Source organism: Fukomys damarensis, unplaced genomic scaffold (assembly GCF_012274545.1).
Source record: "Fukomys damarensis isolate Sample0158 unplaced genomic scaffold, DMR_v1.0_HiC HiC_scaffold_23, whole genome shotgun sequence".
Taxonomy (NCBI): domain Eukaryota; kingdom Metazoa; phylum Chordata; class Mammalia; order Rodentia; family Bathyergidae; genus Fukomys; species Fukomys damarensis.
This window is the reverse complement of record NW_022900935.1, coordinates 12,431,094-12,451,662: the sequence shown is the minus strand read 5'-3', so window position 1 is coordinate 12,451,662 and position 20,569 is coordinate 12,431,094. Positions and strand designations below refer to the sequence as shown.

General features: G+C 45.2%; 1 long non-coding RNA gene across 1 annotated transcript in view; it reads left to right on the top strand.

Moving 5' to 3' along the window:
* The window catches only part of LOC104876982, a 12,584-nt gene extending 3,908 nt beyond the window's left edge, over positions 1–8,676 (top strand). Inside the window, exons 2-3 of the long non-coding RNA XR_784470.1 lie at positions 1,562–1,656; positions 8,569–8,676. This is a non-coding gene — a long non-coding RNA (uncharacterized LOC104876982). The remainder of the gene's footprint in view (positions 1–1,561; positions 1,657–8,568) is intronic.
* Positions 8,677–20,569: the final 11,893 nt, after the last annotated feature.

The window sequence follows — 20,569 nt, the reverse complement described above, 5'->3', positions numbered from 1 at the left end:
TACTAAATATGTAAGGTCATATCTACGAGGGTTTGATTACAGAAACTAATAAAGTATTCTCTAAATAATGAAAAAAGAATAAGATAAGACTATAAGAGTGAGAAGCAATTTAAATATGTTCAGGGACCATTTTCATCTCCAGAATTAAGGATTATTTTAATGTTACATCATTGCCTTTTCTCTTTTACTTTCCCTTTTAGTTTTATTTTAGGATTCCCTATTTTTAATGTTCATACAGAGATTTCTTTAACTGAAATACTGAATAGTTTCTTTGGTGTGAAAAACTATAATAGTACACAGGATCCTAATGAGACAATTAATAATGTGAAATAGGAAGTAAAGGGCTAAAGGTATAGGGAAAGTGGGAAGGGTGGGGGAAGGTAGTAAGGGAGAAGAAAAAAATATGAGAAACTGAAAAAATGCAAATGAAGTGTTTGTAAATGGGGAGGGGAGGAGGGAGTGAAGGGAGGGCAGGGACAAGGGGAAAAATGAGAATCAAGACCTATTATGTAAAGGTACAGAATCCCAATGATGAATGTAACTGTATTTGTATACCTAGATTGTACCAATAACCTCAATATAAAGGAAAAAAAGAAAGAAACCAGGATCTTGCACTTGGGAGGCAGGCAGCAGAACCACTGAGCTAAATCCGCAGCTCTCCATTTAGATCATTACAATTTCATTGTTGTAGCCTCTCAGAAGCATTGAGGCCCCAATTTCCCACTCCAGTATACTCTGCATATTGTTGCCAAATGAGGCTTTCTACAAGGCCTCTTTCGCCAGGCGTTGTAGCACATACCTGTGATCTCAGCACTCGCGAAGCTGAGGCAGGCAGATCACCATGAGTTTGAGACCAGCCTGGGCTACATAGTAAGTTCAGGTCCAGCCTAAATTACGTAGTGAAACTGTCTCAGAAAGGGGGTGGGGGTGGGCGGGGATTTAGCTCAGTGGTGCCACCTCCTGCCTCACAAGCACAAGGTCCCAAGTTTGAGCCCCAGTACCAAAAAAAAAAAAAAAAAAAAAAAAAAAGGTAAAAGGCCCCTTTTATCTGAAGACAAGAGATAAATGGTTTCCCATTTCTTTTGAATAATTTCCAGGCCCTGCCCACTTTACATCAAGAACATTCTCCCCAAATGACAGTTATCCCAATCTCCAGAATTATCTCATATCTTCCCCTGCCCAAATCCACTTCTTTTCCAGCCAAGTGAGTCCATTTGCCATTCTCATAAAATCTAGATGATTTTTCAGCACGGTGTTTCTACAATTCTGCTGAGTGAAGAACACCAAGCAGACTTGGCGACTGAAGGCTAAGACTGGAGATAGTGGTTGTTACATTTATGGGCCATCTCTGGGGATGTAGCTCAGTGGTTCTGCCACCTGCCTTGCAAGCACAAGAACCCAAATTCAATCCCCGGTACAAAAAAAAAATGTATGGGCCATCAGACCTCAGTTACTTTGTCTGCACCATGGGGGAATAATGCTTTCACTGCAGAGACATTCTTAATTTATCAGCAAGAACTTATTATTGAAAATATGCCCTGTGACTTTCCTACATACATAGGTGCATATGCATGAGGGGAGGAAATGCTCTGGTCAAAAGAATGTGCCCTGAAGACAAATACAAAGACTGACAATGGAATTTATTGAGTGCTCAAGGTATGTATTAAGTGACTAGTCTATGAGGCTCAAAGCATAGCAATGTGCACACTTCCCTGCCCTAGTGAGTCTATATTCTATCTCTACAATCTATCTGACACTCATCCTTCTAGAATTCTGAATTATGTACTGCATTTTGATTTATTTAAGAAAGCAATACATTTACATTGTTTTAAAAAGTCAACTAGTAAGCCAGGCGTGGTGGCGTATGCCTGTCATCCCAGCACTCGGGAGGCTGAGGCAGGAGGATCCCTCTGAGTTCGAGACCAGCCTGGGCTACATAGTGAGTTCCAGGTCAGTCTTAACTACATAGTGAGACCCTGTCTCAAAAAAAAAACCAAAATAAAAAGTCAACTAGTAAAATGAAAAGTCAGGCTAGGGATTTAGCTCAGTGGTTCCATCGCCTGCCTTGCAAGTGCAAGGATCCGAGTTCGAAAAGTCAAGTGGTACTACAAGTCTGATCACAAAAATACAGTACTCTATACTTAAAGAAACTGGCGCCTGCCAAGGACCACTCCGCACACCAACAGAACTCGAATGAGAGATCTTTATTAAGGAGCTGAAGCGGCACGGTGGCCCACTCGGCGAGAGAGAGAGAGAGAGAGAGAGAGAGAGAGAGAGAGAGAGAGAGAGAGGAGAGAGAGGGACAGCCACTCAGGGGCCACTCTTGGACATTCATTTTCTATGCAGACAAGTCTTGTTCATACTTAGGTCTCATGGCCGGTGATGCATGCATGAGGTAGGAAGTGGAAACTAAGGTGAAGAAGGAAGTTATTTATCAGGATGACGGCAGCCGTCCTAAGGCACCTATCTTATACACACCCTACTCAAGTCTCATACCCTAAAGCAACCACTTAAAAATATTTCAACTGCATCTATGTATTTATCTCTGAATACTCAAGTACAGTGATATGCCGACCTGTGACATTTGTTCTTAGTTTATGACAGAAGATGATGATCTTATGTCACACCATCACATACTTCTTCCCTAATTCCAATATAATTATATCACTTTTTTTTCTTTTTCGGTTTTTTGAGTCAGAGTCTCACTGTGTAGCCCAGGCTGGCCTCAAACTTGCTATAATCCTCCTGCCTCAGCCTCCCAAGTGCTGGGATTACAGGCGTGCGCCACCACACCTAGCTATGTGTGTTTTTTTTTTGGAGGAGTGCAGAGGGGTGGACCAAGGACTGAACCCAAGGCCTTCACACTGAGCTACATCCCAATCCCTCTTTTTACGTTTTATTTCGAGACAAGGTCTTGCTAAATTGCTTGAACTTGTGATCCTCTTGCCTCAGCCTCCTTTTGAGTGTGCGTGTGTATGTGTGTGTGTTTTGTCTTTTGTTTTGATGGAGCACATTCTTGGCTTTTTGTCTAAGATCATGTGTAATAAAACACATCCTTTAGTAGCTCTCTAAGAAAGAATGCATGATACCCGTAAGCCCAGCACTTGAGAGGCTGAGGCAGGAGGATCACCATGAATTTGAGGTCAGCCTGGGCTACATAGTGAGAGTACAAAGCCAACCTGAATTACAGTAGAGCGACACAGTCTCTAAATAAATAAATAGCAATAAAAAAGAATGAATGAGAAGTAAAATCTTGACATGTTGCATTTCAGAAAATTCTTTATTCTACCCCACAAGTGATTTGGAACTTGGATAGTGTAGGAATTTTGAAGGCATTTCTCCAGTGTGGTTGTTGAATTGTCCATTGCTATTTGTCTTATTTTTCCCTCATTGCTGAGACAAAATACTCAACACCCATATTTATGTGGCTTACAGTTTGTTGAGCTTTCAGTCCATAATGGGGGTGCTCTGAGGCAGGGTGGGAGAGGGGTAATAGTTTGCCTCCACAGAAGACATTAAAAGCAACAAGGGAAGTAGGAGGAGCCCTCTGGGCGCCCTGATGAGGGCAGGGTCTTTCTGCCCCTTTTATCTTATGCAGATTACTTAGTGCAGGTAGCACGCATACTTTCAGTCCTACTGCCCTTGAGCCTAGTATTGCATCATGAATTATTTCCCAGAAAAGCTCCACCTATGACTGCATGAAGCTTTGGGGGAACATCAAGACAAGCCATAACGCTATTCCTAATTCCCCTTTATTCTTCCCATCTACCTTGTCCTTCCTGTAAGGAAACCTTTCATATTTTATCTGTATCCTTGTACATGTAAAATTTATTCTAATGAAACTTGGTATGATCCTATTTTCATTTATTGTATTTGTTTCACTTTTGTTAGGATTCATTGCTGTCCTGGAAACATCTTTTTCCTCTGAGAAATTTTCTTTCACTATTTCTATGATAATCTATTATCTCTGATCTTTCTCAGTATCTGCTGGACTTTTCTGTATTCAGTGTCTCCAGTGAAAAATCCACCAGTTTCCACCATAGAGGGTACAAGCCTGGCCACAAGCCTTCTAAAAAACTCTTATCACATAAGCCCTAGGATTTCACTATCCAGACTTTTCCCCACTACCTCTCTTTCCATTCTGATCACTTTCCTTGCTTCCTATCATGCCTAATGTTCTTAGACTGAATCCTCCCTGGTTCACTTATTTTCTTTTCATTTGCTTATTTGTTTGTTTGTTTGTGGTAGTACAGGAGATAGAACCCAGGGACTCACACATACTGGGCAAGTGCTCTACCACTGAAGTTCATCTCCAGACCACTCCCTGGTTCAGTTTTCAAACATAAAACCTCAGTCCCTGCCAGGGTAAGAAAGATGTAGTCAGCTCTGCGTTATGACATGAATGAGACCAGCTTTTTAGGTAGACCCATTCTCTTACTCCACTTTCTGCAATAACTGTCACCCTCAGTATCTGATATTTCCCTGGTCTTGAGACTCCAACTGGCTGACCTTGCCTTGGCATCTTTGTGTGTGTGTGTGTGTGTGTGTGTGTGGGTGTGGGTGTGCGTGTGTTGAGAGACAGGGTTTCATTATGCAGCCCAGGCTGGCCTTGATCTTGCAACAATCCTCCTGCCACAGCCTCCTGAGTGCTTGGATTACAGATACGAGCCACTTGGAGTTCCAGGGGCTCAATCGGTTAGCACATGGTACTTATGTAACAGATAGGAGCCACCATGCCCAGCCTTAGCATTTTTTGCTGCAGTACCTGGTATTCAGCTATCTCAGCAATTCCCACTCCTCTATCCCCTTGACATCTTCCAAAAATGTATCGACATGTGTGGCCCATCATTGGCTCCTTCATGTTCCTTTCTTTTTATTTGTGTGAAATTTGTTGAGGGAGCAGGCATAAATGTATTTATTCCGTCTGCCACACTGAACCAGGACTTTAAAGAACCGCCTTCATAATTGCTGTGCTACACTGCCTCTCAAATGAGACAGTACCTTCGGGACCCTACAGTCCAATGAGGGTGAAAGGAGATTACACACGTGAGCATACTTGGTTAACTCTAAAGCACGATGTAAATGCGAGTCCGTGTAAATTCCACTGTCCTCCTTTCTCTCCGTTCTTTGACTTCTCCTCACCTTCAACATACCACTGAAGCTTTCCTCCTTGGGGCATTTCTCGATCGACCTAGCTCACAGAGATGTTCCTGAGCCCGGAACCATGAAACATTCTCTTTGTACCTCCCTTGGCTCTCAGCAATCCTGCTTTATTCTATTGAGGGCACAGCACCACTGGCTACAATGTGTAGTCATACGTGGGTCTTCGGTGTACAAAAAAAACAGCTTTTCTCCTTTCTCCTGCTGGAGGAGACTGGGCTGGGCTAAACGAGGATACGGTTGGGAGTGGGGGAGGTGTGTTTTGTTTTGTTGGAGATAGTTCAGAAGACACGGTTTCTGCTCCTCTGCAGTCTGAGCCACGGCTGTGGCCCTCAAAGTCCCCTTCTCCCACCTGCCTCCTCTCCCCTTCCCAGACTTCTCTGGGAATTGCGGTCAATGACAGGGGCTGCACCAGCAAGCCTTTGTCACTGGTCAACAGCTGCGTGTGTCTTTTTACTTCCCGGCTCTTAGCAGCTTTGATGTGGGTTCTGAGCGATTCCACTGATCTGCAGAGCTTCATCCAGGTCTGTGGTGGAAGATGGACTGTTCTCTGGCTGGAAGCAGCTGATCTTCACCTCAAAATACCCTGATTATTTTCTAAAAGGCAGATTCCGTCTGACAGTATTTACAGACTGCAGTGTTCCACAAGGATGAAATGTGTTCTCTCTCTCTCCTTGTCTACCGTGGAAAACTGGACTTTTGTCCAGGTTTACAACTGCAGGCGGCTTTCTGAAGGTCAGCATTTATGGCCTGAAGCGGCTCTGAAACGGATGTAATCACATTCGCAGACGACGGGCCACACTGTTGTGCAGCAGCGGTAGCATTTCTCTACCCCACGTGTGTGCAACAGGACAGAAATCCAAACCTTTTGGCTTCTCCTCTGTCCTTCTGAAACCCCAGTTGGGCTGGAAACAGTCAGCAAGAGCAGCTAGGTGGACGGATGGCCAAGGAGAGGAAGACAGTAAGGCGATCGCGTTACTCTCCTTCCTCCACCCTTGCTCCAAATTGTCCCAGGGCTTAGCATTCCTCTCCCTCACTTCTTATTGGTCCTATGTGGCTACTGAGTGCTTGAAATATAACCCATATGAACTGGGATGAGCTGTAAGTATAAAGCACATACCAGAATTCAGAGAGGGCTTTAAAAAAAAAGGAATGTAAAAAGAGCTCATGGAAAATGTCTTCATATTAATTAATTATAAATGAAGTGATAGCATTTTGAATATCTGGGTTAAATAAAGTATGTCATTTAAATTAATTTCATCTGTTTCTTTTTATTTTATTTAATTACATCTGTGCTTGAGTTATATTTCTATGGAGAGAACTGGTCCAAAGTTTGGCCTGACCCCAGACTTCCTGGCTGGTCCCTAATCCCCTATTTGGATCTTATCATTTCTTTCCACAAAAACAGGGACTCTTGTCATTATTGGGGTCCCTCGCTGAGTGGAATGATGGATAGCACACCTAGGTTCCTGTATGATGTGCTTATTACCTCCTACCTGTGCTCCTTTCCACTGTTCCTTCTGGTCTGGGCAACAGAGGTACACAAAGCGCACCCCGTTTCACCTTCCTACTGTGCATTTCGATTGACATCCCAGCACAGGCTGGGTGTCTAGCCTAGAAAGAGCATCAGAACCCCGCAGGAAGCCCTGGAGAGCTGGGCCCACACTATCTGAGAGGATAAGGCCAGGTGGCCACCAAAGCCTGTCTTCTTCTTATTTTAACTCCCTCCCTCTTATGGGCCCTTTCCTACTCCCACCCCTTCCCTTCTTTTTTAAAAGTCTAATTCTGAGCAGCCGGCTCTGTTCAGCCTGACTGGTTTGCTATGGCTTATAATCTGGGCCAGGATTAATTAGCTAATTACTGACAAACGTCCGCTGGCAAGATTCTGCTCCAGCTTGTCAGCTTGAAGTGTTTAATTATTTTAATCATTTACTTTCATCTTCAAAATGTATGCTGCCAAGGGAGTTGCAGGGCATCTTTTAATTATGATTTGGGGTTTCTGCTGAGCTGGGTTCTGTTCCTGGGGATAGAGAACATTGTTTTTTACATTTTTCTACCAAAGCCTGAACACCCATCCACTCCCAGGGCCTGGCTCCTTGTTCCATGAATGGTAGATGGGGATGGATTCCAGGTCATCTCTGGACACTAGTCTTGTATCTGAAAGCATAATGCACATGGACGTATAACGGAAATCTTATATGATAGATAACACCCCAGCTATATATTTGTATTACTTCATATTTGTGAGCATAAAGAATATGAAAACTACCTGACAATTAGACAGGGTGCCCTGAGGTGGCCAGAGGAGAGAAGAAAAGTTAAGAAGAAGTAAAAGAAGAGAAGTTCTTTCATTAACTAATTGATTGATATAATTTAGATATTATAAAGTGAAGTTGTCCTAAATTTGAACCCCCATGAACTGGCACACACATGTTCACACCTCCCAAATCAATGTGCCCCGAAGATTCAACTCTGCCCTCTCTATCAGTGCCTACTAAAGGGAATCCTACCTTCTATCACCAGAGATTTAGTCATCATTCATGTAGCTGGAATGGTATGGTATATCTTGTTTTATGTGAGTCTTCTTTCTTTTTTTTTTTTTTTTTTTTTTTTTGTGGGGGACCAGGGATCAAACTTGGGACCTGGCGCTTGTGAGGAAGGCAGCAGCACTACTGAGCCCAGGCTCTATGTGAGTCTTCTCCTTCACTCAACATTTTGTCTGTCAGAGGGAAGTTGATGTAATATAAATCAATATCCTCTGGCCAAGAATTTGGTCTGAGCTGGGAGTGGTAGCACATGCCTGTGATCCCAGCACTCAAGAAGCTGAGGCAGGAGGATTGCTGCAAGTTCAAGACCAGCTTGGGCTACATAGTGAGTTCAGGGCCAGCCTGAAATACAAAGCAAGACCCTGTGTCAAAAAAGAAAGAAAGAAAGAAGAAAGAGAGAGAGAGAGAATATGGTTTGGGTCACTCTGAGAGTCACTACAAGTCCTTTGTCGTAGTTTCCTTTCTTATAAGCATAGTCCTAAAAAATTAGTTCGGATGCAATTTCTCTCCCCATTCCTTTTCTCTTAGTTCCTCTTCTTTCTCTCTTCTGCTTTCTCTTTCTTCTCTTCCCCCCGGGCATAGACACCACCATCATTCTGCCCTATGAGGAAGTTCTGAGATCTAGTTCACCCTATTCTGATCAAAGGCTAATAAGTTTCCTAAAGACATCTGGTGTCAAGAGATTTGTAAAGAATACCACATTATGGGATGAATTGTGTCCCTTGACAAAATATGTTGGATTCCTAGCCCCTATGTCACAAAATGTGACCTTACTTGGAGACAGGGTCTTTATAGAAGCAATCGAGATAAAATGAAGCCATTAGGTAGCCTCTAATCCAATGTGACTTGTGTCCTACAAAAGGAGAGATTTGGACACAAATGCACACAGGAAAAAGACTATGCAGAGATGAAGGCAGAGGTGGAGTGATACATCTACCACTCAAGGAACACGAAAGATTGCCAGCAATCAATCAAGGTATGCTCTACGCACGTACCAATTTCCCCAAAACGAACCGCGCTCCTCTGTATTACTAACACACACTAATCAAAATTTATATACAGTTAAATGCATAGCATGACATCTACAATCCAATAGATATTAAACAAATGTTTGTATTGGTGAAATAACACCTACTTGAGATGCTTTTTTTTTTAAAAGATTGCCAACAAACCACCAGGAGCCACAGAAAGGCAGGGAACAGATATTTCCTTGGAGTCCTTAAATGGGACAAAACCTTCCAACACTCTGATTGTGAATTTCTAGCCTCTAAAAGTATGAGAAGGCAAATTTCTATTTTTTTGTTTGGTTTGGTACCAGGGATTGAACTCAGGACCTTGTGCTTGCAAGGCAGGAATGGTGCCACTGAGGTAAGCAAGTTTCTGTTTTGTAAGTCTGTCTGTTTGCGGTGTTTTGTTATGCGAACCCTGGGACATGAACCCACCCATAGGCAAGCACTGGTTGGTCTTTCTGAGTCTGTGTCTGGGGACCCACAGCAGCTTGTGCAGGACCCTGAGAATCTTTGATGCGAGAGCCATCAAGGGTTAACCCAGCCCCAGGCTGGGAGTGACTGAGGTGACAGCTCAGCACTGACACTAAAGAGGGGAGAAAGATCAACTTAATGAGCTCAGCAATGCCATTAATGAGGGTCTGGGCTACATCCAAGGGCTTCTGCGATAGCCTGCATCAGGCACAGGAGCCAGGCCACGCCTGGTTTTGATGTGATGTGATCTGTCCTCTGGATACCTCCCATCCACAGGGCTTGGGATGGGAGTGGACACAAAGAGTCCCTGCCGAATGTTCAAGATGGCAGAAGACTCCTCCCCTTTCTCTGGACCTGGGCCTGGACACTGGACATCGCATCACACTTTCCGACACCTAATTTCATACCCGAGTCCACTGTCATATACACTTCTAACTGTGCCAGGCTCAGCGTTGTGCCAAGCTTGGCAAAGTACTCTGTATGTTTCCCTCCTCCCACACTCAGCCTTTGAAGCTACATCTGAAACAGTTTGGCTCTAGGAATACAATGAAGCATCTTGCTGGCCTGTCCAACAATCACATAGGAAACCACCTAACCAATCCTACAAAATCTTCTTGCCTGAGACCCCTTATTATTCCCTACTAGAGATCCTCTGACCACTCACCCGCTCCTTCTGAGGAGCCTGACCCTCAAGTCAGAGCCAGGTCTGTCAGAGTTCAAAGATCCTGCCTAAAAAATGCCCTCCTTGCCTATAGCCCTGTTCTGTCCTTGGAGGTGGAGTCTGGTCTCTGTTTCAGTCTGTGCCTCCTCTAGCTAAGTGGGGCTGACAAACACTTATGTAATGAGGGACACACACAGGCCCTCCACTCTGAGCTGTCTGAGAACCACAATGGCAGATGAGTAGAAGTTTGTGAGCTAATAACGAAGTAAGGAATGAGATAAACAAGATAGGACCGGGTTCTGCCTCACTTCTGCCTTTCGGGCAAGCTGTTTCCCTTCTAAATTTCAGTTTCCTTGCCTGAAAAATGGGGATGTAATCTCTGCTCTATAAAACTCCTATTACTCTATGAAGTATAATCTCTATAAAATTATAATCAGCTTAAGTAAGCATATAAATGTAAACTGCACGTGGTACATACATACAAAAGAATGTTACTCAGCTTTGTAAAGGAACAAAAAAGGAATGGAATTCTGACATATTACATGGATAAGTGCATTGTGCTAAGTGAAACGCACCAGACATACTGCGTGATTCCACTTATTTGAGGTCCCTAGAGGAATCAAACACATAGACAGGAGAACAGTGGTGGTTTCAGGGGATGGAGGGAGTGGGGGGTAGGGAGTTACCATAACGGGTCCAGAGTTTGCACTTTTGCAATGTGAGTACTAGGGGATAGTAGTAAGGGTTGCAATAACAATGTGGAAGTACTTAATGCCACTGAGTCGTACACCGAAAATGGTTAAAATGATAAATTTTATGCTACATATATTTTACCACAGTTTAAAAATAAACAGTGGGGGGTGTGGAGGTAGCTCAGTGGTAGAACACATGCTTAGCATGTACTGGGCCTGAGGCTCAATCCCCAATACAAAATTAATTAATTAATTAATAATAAAATGTAAATGGCAAGGCTCTGAACCAATGTGACATTCCTCGTATTCCAGACACGTTCACACTCAGCCCTGTGGACCACAGAAGGTCTCCTGGACCACGGTAAATGCCCCTGCTTTCTCATTTGTCATCATCTTCAAATAATCTTCATGAAATACCCATCTCTAATTGCTGTGGACTGAATCTCTGGCCTTCACTCTCTAGATACAGCAGCGCCCTGTTCCAATCTTGATTCTGCTGTTGATCAGCAGCACAAGTTTCTGTCCTTCTCTGAGCCCGTTTCGCCCCGAGGTAAGAATGAGGCTGATCTTGTGGCAAAGGTGTCGTGTGTACAGAAAAGGACGCAACAGGGTCTTGGCACAGGGATGCAACTGGGAGACAACGTCATTCATAGGCTCAGAGAGAACTTTGTCCAAGTTGGTTTCCCTAGTGCTCCCACACGTGTGTCTGCATCAAAGAGTGGAGCTCAGAGGAGGAGGACTGGAGTAAAGGTAGATGTGGGCCTTTTCTTCTGTCTTGTGGGACAGTTCTCCAGGTGGCCTTGAACTTACTCACTTCTCTTTTTGCTTGTACACTGATACCAAGAGCAACTGCAGAATGTTCTGGGAATGCAGTATCTTGGGAGAGGAAGGAATGGGCCGATACAGCCAGGGCACTGCTCCAGTCTTTCCAGAAACAGACTGTCCTTCACAACTGTAGCCCAGCAACTCACCTTGCCCTGGAGTATAAGATCCAGGGGGGCTGCTTCTGGGGTCCCTCAGTCGCAGTGCAAGTGGGACATCTACAGCTGCGATTCCATTTGCCCTGGGCTCCTTTCTGGAGAATCCCTTGCTGTCTATGGACAGAAATCCCTTGTTGTTGTGGAACGTGTCCTGGGTTGGACTCAAGCAAGCTGGTGACCAGCGCACAATGAACCTGCTTCACATCACCCTCCCTGCCCTCCTTTCCTTCCCCCTTTCCTTCCTTCCTTCCAGCTTTCCATCAATGATCCCTCATTAATTTCCCACGGAGGGTGAAGTACTTTGCCAGGCACTAGGGCACAATCCGATTCCTGATCTCAGAGAATTCCTGGACTGTTGAGGGACACGTGCAGAAAGTACAGTGGCTTTGGAAATACAGAAAAGAGTACATATCTGCAATGCATACATTTCTTAGTCTCCTCATCTATTAAAGGTGGGCAGTGATGCCTGACTCGGGTGATTGCTCTGACAATGCTGCCTGGCATGTAATAGAGTTTTCAATAAGCATTTGTTTTGAAAATGTGTTGGTGTAGAATAAACAAAGCTGGGTACCTAAGAAAATGCGTGGGTGATGGAGGAAACACAGTGGGTACGTCCTGGGCTTTTGGCTTAGGCAGCACCTAGGTTGGTAGTGGTCCTGGGTGGGATCAGAGCAGGTCTGAGGAAAGATAATGAAATTGGTGTCAGATAATACAACGTTTGAGGAAGACTAATCCCCAAAGTCCAACAGGGAGACGCCTCCAATGAGGGCAGGCTAACAGTGGCCAGACTGCAGGTGAGACATCTGCGCTGGGAACAGCGACTAAGGGAGGTGGAAGAACATAACTGGAGCACAGATGACACTTAGACATAAAAGAGAAGAGGACTGGGAGTTTAGCGAGTATTTTACTTATTTCCTTTTTTGTTTGCTTGTTTAGTGTTTTTGGGGACAGGGTCTCACTATGTAGTTGAGACTGACCTGGAACTCACTGCGACCCTCCTGCCTCAGTCTCCCAAGTGCTGGGATTACAGGTGTGCGCCACCCTGCCCAGCCAGCCTTTTAAAGAGTAAGTGGAGGAGAAGAGGCACCAAAAATAAAGTACCATAAAGGAGGAAGAGGGGGAGCTGAGATTAGCTGAGATGTGGATTAACAAATGTATGTATTAGTTCTAGCGTGGTAGGGCAGAAACCAGCCCACAGTGTGTTGAGGAGAGAATGGAAGGAGAGCAAGCACTGCGATTCTTCCAAGAGCTTTGGCAGTGATGGAAAGGAGACTGGCATGATAGTTTGAGAAAACGTAAATCTGGCTTGGAATGCAGACAAGCTAGGCAAGCTGTTAGGCTAAAGAAGAAGCCATTAGAGCAGGAGGGCGTGAAGACAGAGGCTGAGGTCACAGAAGAGTGAAGGGTTGCGGAAACTCAGCCTCCCTTTGGGGACCCCTCGTCCCCTGTCTGTGTGCATAGTCAGAGAGCCCCTGCCAACATGGACTCCACTTGTGCTGACAAGAGGACCCCTGTGCTCTTTGGCACGGGCAGAGGTGGCAGTGAAGGGACGGGATTTGGTGCCCAGTGTCCATACCTCCATGCTGACAATGACCACATAGACCTGCGTTCCAGCCCAGATTCACAGAGAACCTTTCCAACACACTACCTCGCGTAGCAGATATGAATGTATGTGCACTTTTTACTGAACATGGCACTCTGTCTTTCACAAGGTCTTGGGGGATCGAACAAGAAACATATCTAAACGCTCTGAAAATAAAATAGAAGCGATACAAATAAAATGGTTAATGCTATTATTATCAGTTCCTAGCACTGTTGACAAAGAGGTTCACATGCACACACACAAGCCTGTGAGCACCTGCCGAGGCTCTGGTACACCAACCTTGCACACACAGATTCACCCTATTCGGTTCACACTATCCAGCTGGAGCACGTATGTTCGCCTGGGTGCATGAATCCACTCAGACACAAACCTGTGCACAAGGAAGCTAAGCATTTCCCAGCCTGAGGAGAGCTGGGTTGACTCCGTATCTACAAGCCAGAGAGCAGCTTTGCTCCAGGACACTTATTTCAAGAGGAGGGAGAGAGAGAGCGAGAGAGCAAGAGAGAGAGAGAGAGAGAGAGAGAGAGAGGAGAGAGCCCTCATCCCCCAGGCCAATGCACACACAGCCATCAAATACATCCCACTGGAGGCCTGCACAACCTCAGCTACCCCAAGGCCTTTCTTCTCCCCTGGTTTCATGGCTGCACACCTGGCAGGTGAGCAGTATGCAGATGGGTCCCCACTTGGGTGATGAAAAGATTGAGTTCAGAGAAAGAAGGCACTTTCTCCATGAAGTAGCACGTGTCTGTTATTCTTTTAAGAGGGTCTCAGCCTCTCCCGAGCCCCCAGCCAGTTCTCTACTATTCCCCTTAACAGCTGCTTAACTCTTCCCATCAGGCCCACATTTCCATACCTCCTGGCTTTACTCTGAGCACAGACTCGCCTCCTCCTTTACGGAGAACATAAATAGACCGGAGACCGTCGGAGGCAGACTTTTCTAACTTTCTGAGCCACCACCGCCATTAGAATCCTACTCACATTTGTTCCCACCTTCACCTCCCCTTCCCACCTCAGACGTGCTCAGGGCTGATGGCTCACTGCCGGGGATTTAGCTCAGTGGTTCTGGAGCCTGACTCGCAAGCGCAAGGACCCAAGGTCGATCCCCAGTACCAAAAAAAAAAAAAAAAAAAAAATCTGCTAATCAATATTTTCTTCTATTTGTCACTCTATCCTTTTTTATTGCCAATTTTCTTTAAAAAAGCAAAAGAATTTCTCTGCTCACTCTCTTTTCTGTCCACACCCTCATTTCCAAAAGCAGCATGTCTCCTGCGCCTTACTCACCCCCACCCTCCTACATGCAGAGCTCCCCCAGGAATGCCAGCCATTTCCAGACCAGTTTCCACTGCTGAGTCCCTGAAGAGGGGCCCTCTCAGTAGTAATGGGTATTGCTGACCATTCCCTTCTTGGAGCTCCCTCCCCAGGTTGTCTTGGTTAAGCGTTTTGCCCAAAGTCTGCTAGGAAATGACTGGCAGAGTCAAAGTGCAAACCAAACTCTGTCTGACCTCAAAGACCTCCCTCAACCTTGATATCCTTGTGCCCATTTTGACTACTGGGGTGTGTTTGTGGGTGGGGAGATCCGAGTGCACCAAGGAGAGAGGGAGTCCACTGATAGTTCCCACACTGAATGCCCCCATGGCACCCATCCTGTGTGTGCTGACAGTTTGACAACTTACACAGCAGCTGCTTTGCTCGGAGGAGATCTCTGTTAATTAAAATAACACAAAGGGAGAGCGGCGCAAACCATGTCAGTGGGTAATTAATGCAGAGAAGGGCCCAGTCGTGCAGGAATTCTCAACTGCTACCTGCCAGAGCCTAGCTTCCCTCATTGCCGCCAGCTCAACGCTGCTGCTTTTTCCCCCTGGCCACAAGCTGCTGCCTGCTTGCCATAGATTGGAAGGGAGAAACTGTCCTCTAGGGACAGCCTGAGTTACTGCTTTTACTGGGCTGTGGCCTCCTTTGAGTTGCCCATCCTTCCTAGAAGATGCAGGAGATGGTGGGGCACACTGATGATAATCTTTCCAGGTTCCAGAGTTTTGGGGGCATCGTCTCAGGAACTGTCAGTCCCTTCCTGCCCATGCTTTATCAAGCTGCCTGCCAGCAGTGGTTGCCCAGGGAAGGGTCTTGAACCAGCCTGCCTCAGTATCCAGTGTACTAGAGCAAGTCCAACCCAACTCAGCCACTGCCTGTGCCCATGCCTTTGACTTGTTTCCTTTCTGGACCTCCAACATAGTCCTGACCTGACTGTCAGTGATCTGCTGGAATTCTGATCTCCTTGTTCCTGATTGCATGTTGTTATTATCATATTCCCAGCAGGTACACTGAGAAAGATAGTTCCCAATTTTGTAGATAAACAAATTTAAGCAATAAAGTACCTTGTCCAAGGACAATAGAAGTTCTATCTTCTCTATTCAGAGGTTGTACTCTTCTGAGACAAGAACTGTGGTTCAGCTGTATCGCGCATTTCTGGTTTTGTTTGTTTTTTGAGACAGGGTCTCACTATGAGTTCAGGCTGGCTTTGCACTCACTTTGTGGCCCAGGTTGGCCTCAAACTCATGGTTATTCTTCTGCCTCAGTCTCCTGAGTGCCATGCTCTTAACTTTTAAACATGGAAATTTTCCCCCCAGACGATAAGCTCCAAGTTTCTCTCTTCTCCACCCAAAGGTCTGATGATACTTGTAATGTGGCCCATTCAACACCAGTACAGCCTCTCCCTACATCCCTACCTTGATCAATATCTATCCCAAAAGGCAGGACCACCCAAGAAGGACCAGCTGCAGTACCAGAGGTCAAAGTTCCTATTCAGTGACCTTCAGTGTCCTTCAAGCTCTTTTCTCCTTAAGCCTCCAATGGTACCTTCTACTCAAAAAATGCTCCCTTGCCACTAACCTCTCCACTAATTCCACCAATAACTTTTGTAGGCACACCCCCCAAATCAACTCCATCCTCAAATCTCTCAATCAGATTCAATTAAGAAAATATTTATTGATTATACAGAAAAAAACTCTCATTCCATTCCAAAAGCTGAACAGATCCCAGTTCTCTGAAAGAAATAGAAGTCTTTGTCTATGATTAAAATCATGTGGTAAGTTGTCTTATTTTCCTCCTCAAATGCCAACACCCACAACCTAACTTTTCGAAGGAGAAGTTTATTTTGGCTCTCATTTCAGAAATTGTAATCCTTGCACAGTCACTGGCATGGGGGAAGGGGCTGGGCACAGGAAAGTTGCTCACATTAAGGCATCCAGGAAGCAGAGAGAGAAGGGGGTCACCAGGAAGAGAGACAGACCCTTTCAGGTCCCAAACCTCGTGACCCACCTCTTCTAACCAGACCCTGCCAGCATGCACCTAAAACCAGCACCACGTGATTGATACCAAGGTCTGCTGCCAGCTCCAGCAGTAGCCAGGCCCCCTTGGATCATATCTGCAGTCTCTGACTGCCTGGACGGCTGAGCACCGTGAAATGAATCCCAAATCCCAGCAAACTAATTCCCCAAGCAGCCCTTTTGGAGCATAGTGCCCAGGGTTGTCTTCTCAAAACAAAATCTTTTACTTTTGTATCTCTTACTCTGGAAGATTGGGCCTATGTTGATTCTCTGGATATTCTTCCTATTGTCCTAATGAAAAGTTATAGTCTTGTTTTGTGTTTTCATTTTTCTTTAAATGCTAATCATTTAGCAACCAAGCTCTCCTCAGCCAAAACTTTATAGGCCCTAATTTTACAGGGGCCTCCTTTCTGATAAAGCTCAAAAATTTAAAAATCACTCAGTTGTATCATTTTCTCTGGACTCTCAATGTAGAGCTAATTAAAAGCCCCCAGCAACACCCATGCCATAACCTCAACAATGGGTGCCTTGAAATTTCTCCCACCAGATTAATTAATCTACCATCTTTATCTATAGTCAACAATAATGTATTATTGGCCACTTAAAGTTTGTTAAGAGGGTGGATCATGTGCTCTTATCACAATAAAATAAAAAAATTCAAAGCCATTAGATATTACTTTCTATATTTTTTCAACTGTCTCTTATAGTACTAGATTTCTCTTACTAGATTTGTAATTTTCATTTGTGAATCTATCTTTGGGAAATTTTTTCTGTGGGATTCTATGAATGCCTTGGGCTATGAAGCCACTGTGAATTGCTGCTGACAGGTGTGGTTAACTAGCTCTGGATCAATTTTTATCTTAAACTGGGATTATTTTAAGATTGAGATTTCTATAATTTGTAAAATCACTGTCATCCACTCACACATTGCCCAGGCCAGAGATTCTAATGTCCCAGAGTGACATGAATTCCTCTCATGGTTTGGGCTGAGTAGCCCAATTCTCCTATTGTCCTTATCTCCTAGAGAATGGACAGGTACAGAGTTTTGCCAACACAAATTAATGCCAACAACAACCCTTAACTGCTTTACAATTGTGGGCAGGGATTCTAGCTCTAGCCTGGAGTCTTACCAGTCTTGTCACAAAAGTCCAGTCCCCAGGCCTAGATTTCAACATTTTCATTGTCTATGTGTCTTTGGTTCCCACTTATTCCTGAAGGAACCACAGTACTGTTTCAGCATTTAAAAGCACGAAATTTTACTTTTATTGTTTTCAAAGTCAGGTATATATTTTTTGAAACTGAAAAACTGGGAGGGTGAGGCAAAGGAATTGTGAGTTTCAGGCCAGTTTAGGGCTAAAGAGCAAGACCTTGTCTCAAAAACAAATAAAAAAACTGAAAATGAAAACAGACAAACAAACAAACAAACAAAACCCCTAAAACCTTCATCATGGCCTTTCTATCTGTTTGGAACAAAATGCCAACTCAGTCTGCCACCTTGAGCAGAAGTGCTGGGAAAAAAATTATTCCAAAGCCATGATAGGGCTGGCGATTAGTTCAGTGGTTCTGCCTGCCTTGCAAGCATAAGGTCCTGAGCTCCATCCCCAGTACAAAAAAAAAAAAAAGAAAAAAAAAGGATATGGAGACAATTATGTCTCAGAAGACAAGAGAGAAAAATGTTGCAAAACAGAGAGTTACCTGTACCATCTCAAATATTGCATATGGACACATAAAACAAGATCCAAACAGACACCACTACCTGTGAAAATATAGCCAGGTGTGGTGATGCTGGCCTATAATCCCAGTATTCTGGGAGGCTGAGGCAGGAGGATCACAACACATTCAGGCCCAATCTGGGTAATTTAGTGACTTAGCAAGAGCTTGTGTCAATATAAAAAAATTAAAAGGGCCGGAAATGTAAATCAGTGCAAAGGCCTTGATTCAATGCCCAGTAATAGAAAAAAAAAAAAAAAGGATGTAGAGCAGGGAATGGCGGTGCCTGTAATCCCAGCTATTCATGAGGCTGAGGCAGGAGGATGGCAAATTCCAGTCCCTCTGGACAATTTAGCAAGACTTTGTCTCAAAAATGTTAAAAAACATCTTAAGTGGCTAGATAAACCAGGTGTGGTGGCACATGCCAGCAATCCCAGCACTCTGGGAAACAAGCAAGAGGATCAAGTTTGAGGCCCAGGCTGGGCAATTTAGTTATTTAATGAGTCCCTGTCTCAAAATTAATTAATTAATTAATTAATACTAAAAAAAATTTTTTTTTTTTGAGACAGGGTCTCACTATGTAGTTGAGACTGACCTGGAACTCACTATGTAGCCCAGGCTGGTCTCAAACTTACAGCGATCCTCTTGCCTCAGCCTCCCGAGTGCTGGGATTACAGGCATGCACCACCATACCTGGCAAAAAATTTTTTAAAAGGCCTGGAGATGTAGCTCAATGGGTTCAGTCCCAGAAAAAGTAAAATGAAATAAGAAGATGGAGGGCAGGCCGGGGATTTAGCTCAGTGGTTCTGCTGCCTGCCTTGCAAGCACAAGGATCCAAATTTGATCTCTGGTATTGCCCCCCGCAAAAAAGAAGAAGATGGAGAGGTCATCCGTTACACTGGCAAGAGATGTTCAGTGACGTGGGAACGGAAGGGAGCTGGGTCCTGCTGAGCTGCAGGATGGAAAGGGAGACCACAGAGAGAGAAGTAGGCATCCTGCTGCTGTGTGACTTCAGGGAGGGGGCTGAGATGATGGCAGGAAGGGGCTGGAGAGAAGGGTGTTCCAGGCTGAGGGTGGAGTCAGAAGAGTCAGAAGACGCAGGATAAAAATATATGCCCCAGAAAGGCTAAGGAAGGCAAAGGGCAAACCCCAAATATTGGTTGGCAAAGCCAGGCATGGTGGCTCACACCTGTAATCCCAGCACTCAGGAGGCTGAGGCAGGAGGATCTCTGTGAGTTCGAGACCAGCCTGCACTACATAGTGAGTTCCAGGTCAGTCTCAACTACATAGTAAGACCCTGTCTCAAAAAACAAAACAAATCCAAATATTTGTTGGCCTTTACCTGAGGGAGAAGTGAGGCTCCAGAGTGAAAGCAGGGAGAGGAGGCCACAGAGATCACTGGTGTTGGGGTAGCAGTGCAAATGAGGGATTTACACCCACAGTTATGTGTCATCCGTATAAGGCCCTCATGAGCAGTTAAGGAGCAGCAGGATAGAGAGAGGCCTGGGGAGGAGAAAGAAGTCCAGGAGAGAAGACAGAGAGCTTCACTGGGTCCCCTCGAGGGCAGAAAGTCCCTGGGAGTCCCTGGGAGGGCTACAGTGGAGAGAGTGCTGCTCAGATGTGCGGTAGGAGGCCTGGGGCACTGGCGAACAGACTGAGGGTGAACCGGCTGAGGCCGCACCGGAAGGACTGGGAGGAATAGGGGAGAGAGAGGGAGAGACAGACAGACACACAGGGAGACAGAGAGACAGAGAGAATAGGTGCAAACCATGCCTGAGCAGAGAATGAAGCCAGGGTGGAAGGCATTGGGCAAAGGTAAGTTTCCTAAAGTGGATGGAGCTGGGAAATTTTGCCAAAATGTAAATTGTCGAGCACTTCTATCTGACTGGGGCTTGATGTGTGAAGGAGAAATGAATGAATGATAAATAAAATTAATCAAAGAAAAACACAGAAAGGGACAAGAGGAACAGAGAGGCAGGCGGGTGGGCTGGCGGCAAAATGAATGGATCAGCACAAGAACAGGTGGATAGCCAGGCACCGTGGCGCACACCTGTAATCCCAGCACTCTGGGAGGCTGAGGCTGGAGGATCACAAGTTTGAGCCCAGCCTGGATGACTTAGTGAGACCCTGTCACAAAATGAAAAAGTTAGGGCCGGAGATTTAGCTCACTGGTTCCGCAGCCTGTGTGGTAGAGCACTTGCCTACCATGCTCAAGGCTCTGGGTTTTGTCTCCAGTGGGGCCGGAAAAAACAAACAAAATAAAAACCAACTGCCAACCTGGTCGCTGACTGGCTGCCTCCTCCCATACTTGGCCCTGACGTCCGTCGTCCTCCTCCGTCTCCTCCTCTCCGGGAACGCGGTGGACTGGGAGCCGGCGGGGCTGAGCGACGGAGGCTGGGGGAGGGCGGAGGCG